The following is a 6033-nucleotide window of genomic DNA, read 5'->3' as shown; positions in this document are numbered from 1 at the left end:
TGAAGCTTTGCTTCACCCGACAAATGTGTATGTGTGTATGCATGTATTTAAAATTGTTAGAGCTCTTAAAGCTTGCTTCTTCCACCAAGCATGTAAATGTATCTGTACCTGCTTTACATGGTACCAAACCATAATCCCCTCCTTGGATTATTGAACACACTGTCAGAGCTGGTCTTAGACAGACAGGCAGATGGATAAATGCATATGGATATGGCTTGAGCATGTATGAGACCTCAAAGCTCACCTCTTCCAGTGACACCCTTCCATCAACAAGGAAATACGTACTCCAATAAGGCTATACCTCCTAATTCTGCCTATGGCCCTATGGGGACCAATTATATTCAAACTACCACACCTACTTAGCTACATATATACATATATTCAGAGATGAGAGATAAACAGAGGGGGGATAAACAGAGAGAGGAATAGATAGATGATAGATATTTGCAAACACAACTACATAAATGCATTCATTCATACTTATATACATAGATGATGGATAGACAGACACATAGATGTGATGATGATCTAAAAATCATTACCTTTACTTCACACACACATACACACACACACACACACACACACACACACACACACACACACACACAGAGAGAGAGAGAGAGAGAGAGAGAGAGAGAGAGAGAGAGAGTTTATTATCCCCAATTAAAACATAAAGTTTGGACATTCAAACTGAGAAGTCTTCTACAAACACCCTCACAAAACACAGAATGTTCTATGATTGGCATAGATTTGATAAATTAACTAGGGTTTCCTTTGTTTCTGGCTGTTTCTACGGATTGTACCCTAAAAACTCTTTCCCATACATGTTCATTGCTTCAGTTATTGTTGCGTAATAACTAATACTTATAATCCACTAGACAGCAATGCTACAGAAGCTGTTTGTGGTGCTGGAGATATTCAATCATACACCATCAGCTCCAAAACACATATTTGAAAGACACATCAGTACGAAATGGTCTTCTAAATGACTTCAAATGAAACTGTCATCCAGTGAAAAACAACACAGAACAGGAAATAATTTTGCACATAAAATATATATTCATGTGAATATTGGTTAAAATGATTACATTTGTAAAAGAGATTGACATAGTGGTAAGTCTTTGAAACAGTAGGGGAAAAGATATGTATACATTGTGATTTCCAAATAGAATAAAATATGTGAAATATTTTAGTAGCCAGTTGTTGGTTTTTAATGCCAGTAGATGACTACCATAACAACAAAATAACAAGAAGTCCTCTTCTAAACTTACAAGAAAACAACATCACCAAGAAGAGAACAACAACAATCAAAGTAACCATGTCATCTGTGGCATCTTCAGGAGGATGTGCAGCAACCTGAACACGGTTCCAAGATGTGGGTTGGTTTCTAGTGCTTTGTCAGCCTGGCAGGTTTGTATTCAACCATCCATGTTTGATCAAGAAGGTTGGGACCATTCTGTTAATGATGAATGCCCTGAAGATGATGACTGCTATTCCAGCATCTCCTTGCCCTGAAGACCTCAGACCTGAAGGGAGGAATGTTATATTGATGAGCAGGAGAATGCCCAAAGCCTCTTTGCCCACATTGTGTAAATGGGATGTCTCTTTGAGCAAAGTGGGAGACCTGTGTAGCCAGAAGTTAAGACCAGAGGCTGTTGAATAAAGATGCTGGTATAGAGATCCCATGTAATGAGAAAGGAATGTCTGAAGTGCCCTTGGCCAGAGATGGAGTTTTAAGGTCCCATTAGAGTATGTGGTCACTGTTGATGTCTTCATATTCAGACTGAAAATGTCCCAGCACTAGTCAGAGATGTATGACTACTGGAGAGAAGTGAGAGGGCAAGGGGCATGGGGAAGAAATGAGAACCTAAGAGTCATGAAAATTATACAAGACTCCCAGTGTCAGAGGGGAAATATGTGAGGGCCTCTTGGGTAGAAATTGCAAATCTAAAAGTCCTTTGTAGAGGTAACCAGCATATTTGGTTGGGCAGAGTTTAAATTTGCATACTCTTTCCTTGACATGAGATCAAAGTCCCAGCCTACCTCATGCAGTGGAGCATATTCCAGGTACAACCTGTTCAGCCCCTAGATCCTCATCAGAGACTCGATCATCTTCCCACTGCAGTGAATGTGCTACCCAGTCAGGTAGCAGTCTGAGCATTCATAAAATATCTGGCTGACAGTCCCATGCTGGTTCACCTCCTCAAGCATATCTTCCGCTGCTACCTCTAGGAATGAATGGTTTCATTTTAGTTTCCTCCTTGAGGCAGTGAGTTTCTGTTCTGGGTTGTACTTGCTAAGCTTGGGCTATGGTACTTTAAACCTGTGATCAGGAGGATTGAAATATTATAGGTCCTACAATTTGGATGTGTGTGTGTGTGTGTGTGTGTGTGTGTGTGTGTGTGTGTGTGTAAAACTTCCTGTATCAGAGGAGGACAATACAAGGTCCTCCTTAGTCAGAAAGGCAAATTTGAAGACTACTTAGGGAAAATGAAATCTGAGGGCCACTGAAAAAATCAGAAGTAGTAAATTGGAATTTCTTTTGGTCACAACAGAATGATTGGAGGCCCAATTAAATAGACGTAGTAAGTCCACTCCCAGAAGATAATATTTAGAAGGTCTGAGAGCCGTTTGGATAGTGGAAGTCAGTAGCACTCTATTAGAATAGACAGGGTTGGAATCTTTGGGTGAGAAGGCAAATATTTGGGGTATAATTAGAGAGAGGGAATAGTCTGAAAGACATTTCTGTCAAAGAGGACACTCAGGGAATATAGCAGTCAGCAGCAGGAACTGGCTGATTTCTTCCAATGCCTGGAACTGAACGAAACAGTTACTACAGCTCCCTCCACCAAAATCCCATGGAGGAGAGAGCTGGACCCTCAGAAGTGCGGAAACTCCTGAGAACTCAGAGAAGACAAATACTTTCTGCCTACATTCTTGAACAAAGAGGAAATCGCCTAGTGCCATCTGTGCACCCTGGGCACAGCGACTTAGGAGCAGTCAGTTGAAGAACTCTTTGGGTCTCTGCCTGTGCTGAGAGCTGAAAACCTGTTGACAGGAGGACAGGAGTGCCTACACACCTGAAAGCAGAGATAAGACCAACTTTTCTGCTCCACGTGACCTGCCAGGTGGACTCAGAACACACAGGCAGAAGCCCACTGGGACAGGACACTTCCAGTTTCTGGCTGTGCCTGTAACTGAACTGAGCTGGTACCACAGATCTTGGCATGCAAATCCCATAAGGGAGAGATCTGGACCCTCAGAATTGTAGACACTCTGGAGAACTCAGAGGAGACAAATACTTGCTGTCCACATTTTTAACCCAAGAGGAAATTGCTTAGTGCCATCTGTGCCTGTTGGGCACAGGGACCTAGGAGCAGTCAGGGACAGGACCTTTCAGTTTTCCGCCTGCACAGAGAGTTGAAAGCCAGTTGGCAGGTGTGCCTGCACACCTGAGAGCAGAGCCCTCAGTTCCCAGATATAGTTGAAAAAAAAAAAAGCTTCTAGTTGCTGCCCTCATGAACCGCTGAAGCGCAGTACCACAGGAGCAACTTCAGGCCTGGGACCAGAGGTAAGACCAACTTTTCTGCTCCAAGTGACCTGCCTGGTGGACTCAGGACACACAGAGGTAAAATTCTTCTGGTACCAGACACTTCCGGTTTTTAGCTGGAGCCCGAACCTCGCTGATCCCGGCCCACAGCTCCCTGCTCCCAAACCCCAAGGGACAGAGAGCTCACCACCCAGACAGGTGGGCACTTCTGAGACTGCAGAGCAGGAGAAACCGTCAATACTGCCGACCCTCGCCCACATCCATGGCCCAAGAAGAAACTGTATAGCGCCTCTGGGAACAGGAAGATAGGGGCACTTAAGCAGCAGGTCCCCTGCAGTCCAGACACCTCCCGGATCTGAAGGGACCCGGTCAATAGCTCGCTGCACCCAAAGCCCGTGGGAGGGAGAGCTAAACCTTCAGAGGGGCAGACACGCCTGGAAAGCCAGAAGCAACTACACTTTGTCCACATTTCTGACTGTAGAGGAAAACACCTAACGCCATCTGGGAACCCTGTGCACAGCGGCCTGAGAAAAGGCAGGGCAGGCCCTTCTGGTTGCCACCCTCACAAGAGCTGAAGCACAGCACCCTAGGAGCAACTTCAGGCCTGAGACCAGACATAAGACCAACTTTTCTGCTCCAAGTGACCTGCCTGGTGGATTCAGGACACACGCCCTCAGGAACAGCTGAAGACCAGTAGACAGGAAAGACTACACACCTGAAAGCAGAATATTCTGTTCACACAACTGGCTGAAAGAAAACAGGAAAACAGGTCTACAGCACTCCTGAAACACAGGTCTATAAGACAGTCTAGCCACAGTCAGAAATAGCAGAGCAAGGTAACACCAGAGACAACCTGATGGTGATAGGCAAGCACAGGAAACCAAGCAACAGGAACCAAGACTACATGGCATCATGGGAGCCCAATTCTCCCACCAAAGCACACACTATATATCAAACACACCAGAAAAGCAAGATCTTGATTTTAAATCACATTTGATCATGACGATGGAAGACTTTAAGAAAGACATAAGAACTCCCTTAGAGAAATGCAGGAAAACATAAAGAAACAAGTAGAAGCCTATAGAGAGGAATCACAAAAATTACTGAAAGAATTACAGGAAAACACAATCAAACAGGAGAAGGAATTAAAAATGGAAATAGAAGCAGTAAAGAAAGCGCAACGGGAGACAACCCTGGATATAGAAAACAAAAAGAAGAGACAGGAGCCGTAGATACAAGCATCACCAATGAATACAAGAGATAGAAGAGAGACTCTCAGGAACAGGTGACTCCATAGAAGTTATCAACACAACTGTTAAAGATAATGTAAAACAGAAAAAGCTACTGGTCCAAAATATGCAAGAAATCCAGGACACAATGAGAAGATCAAACCTAAGGATAATAGGTATAGAAGAGAGTGAAGACTCCCAATTCAAAGGACCAGTAAATATCTTCAACAAAATCATAGAAGAAAACTTCCCTAACCTAAATAAAGAGATGCCCATAAACATACAAGAAGCCTACAGAACTCCAAATACATTGGACCAGAAAAGAAACTCCTCCCATCACATAATAGTCAAAATATCAAATGCACAAAACAAAGAAAGAATATTAAAAGCAGTAAGAGAAAATGTCAAGTAACATATAAAGGCAGACCTATCAGAATCACACCAAACTTCTCACCAGAGACTATGAAAGCCAGAAGATCCTGAACAGATGTCATACAGACCCTAAGAGAACACAAATGCCAGCCCAGGTTACTGTATCCAGAAAAACTCTCAACTAACATAGATGGAGAAACCAAGATATTCCATGAGAAAACCAAATTTACACAATACCTTTCTACAAATTCAGCTCTGCAAAAGATAATAAGTGGTAAAGCCCAATGTAAGGAGGCAAAGCTACACCCTAGAAAAAGCAAGAAACTAATCATCTTGGCAACAAAACAAAGAGAAGGAAAGCACACAAACATAATTTCACATTCAAATATGAATATAACAAGAAGCAACAATCACTATTCCTTAATATCTCTCAACATCAATGGACTCATTTCCCCAGTAAAAAGACATAGATTAACAAACTGGTTATGCAATGAGGACCCTGCATTCTGCTGCCTACAGGAAACACACCTCAGAGACATAGACAGACACTACCTCAGGGTAAAAGGCTGGAAAACAAATTTCCAAGCAAATGGTCTGAAGAAGCAAGCTGGAGTAGCCATTCTAATATCGACGAAAATCGATTGTCAACCAAAAGTCATCAAAAAAAAAATAAGGAAGGACACTTCATATTCATCAAAGGAAAAATCAACCAAGGTGAACTCTCAATCATAAATATCTATGCCCCAAATACAAGGGCACCTACATACGTAAAAGAAACCTTACTAAAACTCAAAACACACATTGCACCTCACACAATACTAGTAGGAGATTTCAACACCCCACTCTCATCAATGGACAGATCATGGAAACAGAAATGAAACA

The 6033-nt window shown here is 42.6% G+C and overlaps 1 protein-coding gene across 2 annotated transcripts in view; it reads right to left on the bottom strand.

Moving 5' to 3' along the window:
• Positions 1–1056: 1056 nt before the first annotated feature.
• 4932431L22Rikl (RIKEN cDNA 4932431L22 gene like) overlaps positions 1057–6033 on the bottom strand; it is a 29111-nt gene continuing 24134 nt past the window's right edge. For both annotated transcript variants that reach the window (XM_039100308.2, XM_039100306.2), the window contains 2 exons: positions 2044–2228; positions 1057–1526 (listed from right to left, as the gene is read on the bottom strand). The gene's annotated coding sequence lies outside the window, so the exon portion shown is untranslated. The remainder of the gene's footprint in view (positions 1527–2043; positions 2229–6033) is intronic.

This window comes from Rattus norvegicus, chromosome X (assembly GCF_036323735.1).
Source record: "Rattus norvegicus strain BN/NHsdMcwi chromosome X, GRCr8, whole genome shotgun sequence".
Taxonomy (NCBI): Eukaryota; Metazoa; Chordata; class Mammalia; order Rodentia; family Muridae; genus Rattus; species Rattus norvegicus.
The sequence above is the reverse complement of the archived record's forward strand: the minus strand, read 5'-3'. Positions and strand labels throughout refer to the sequence as shown.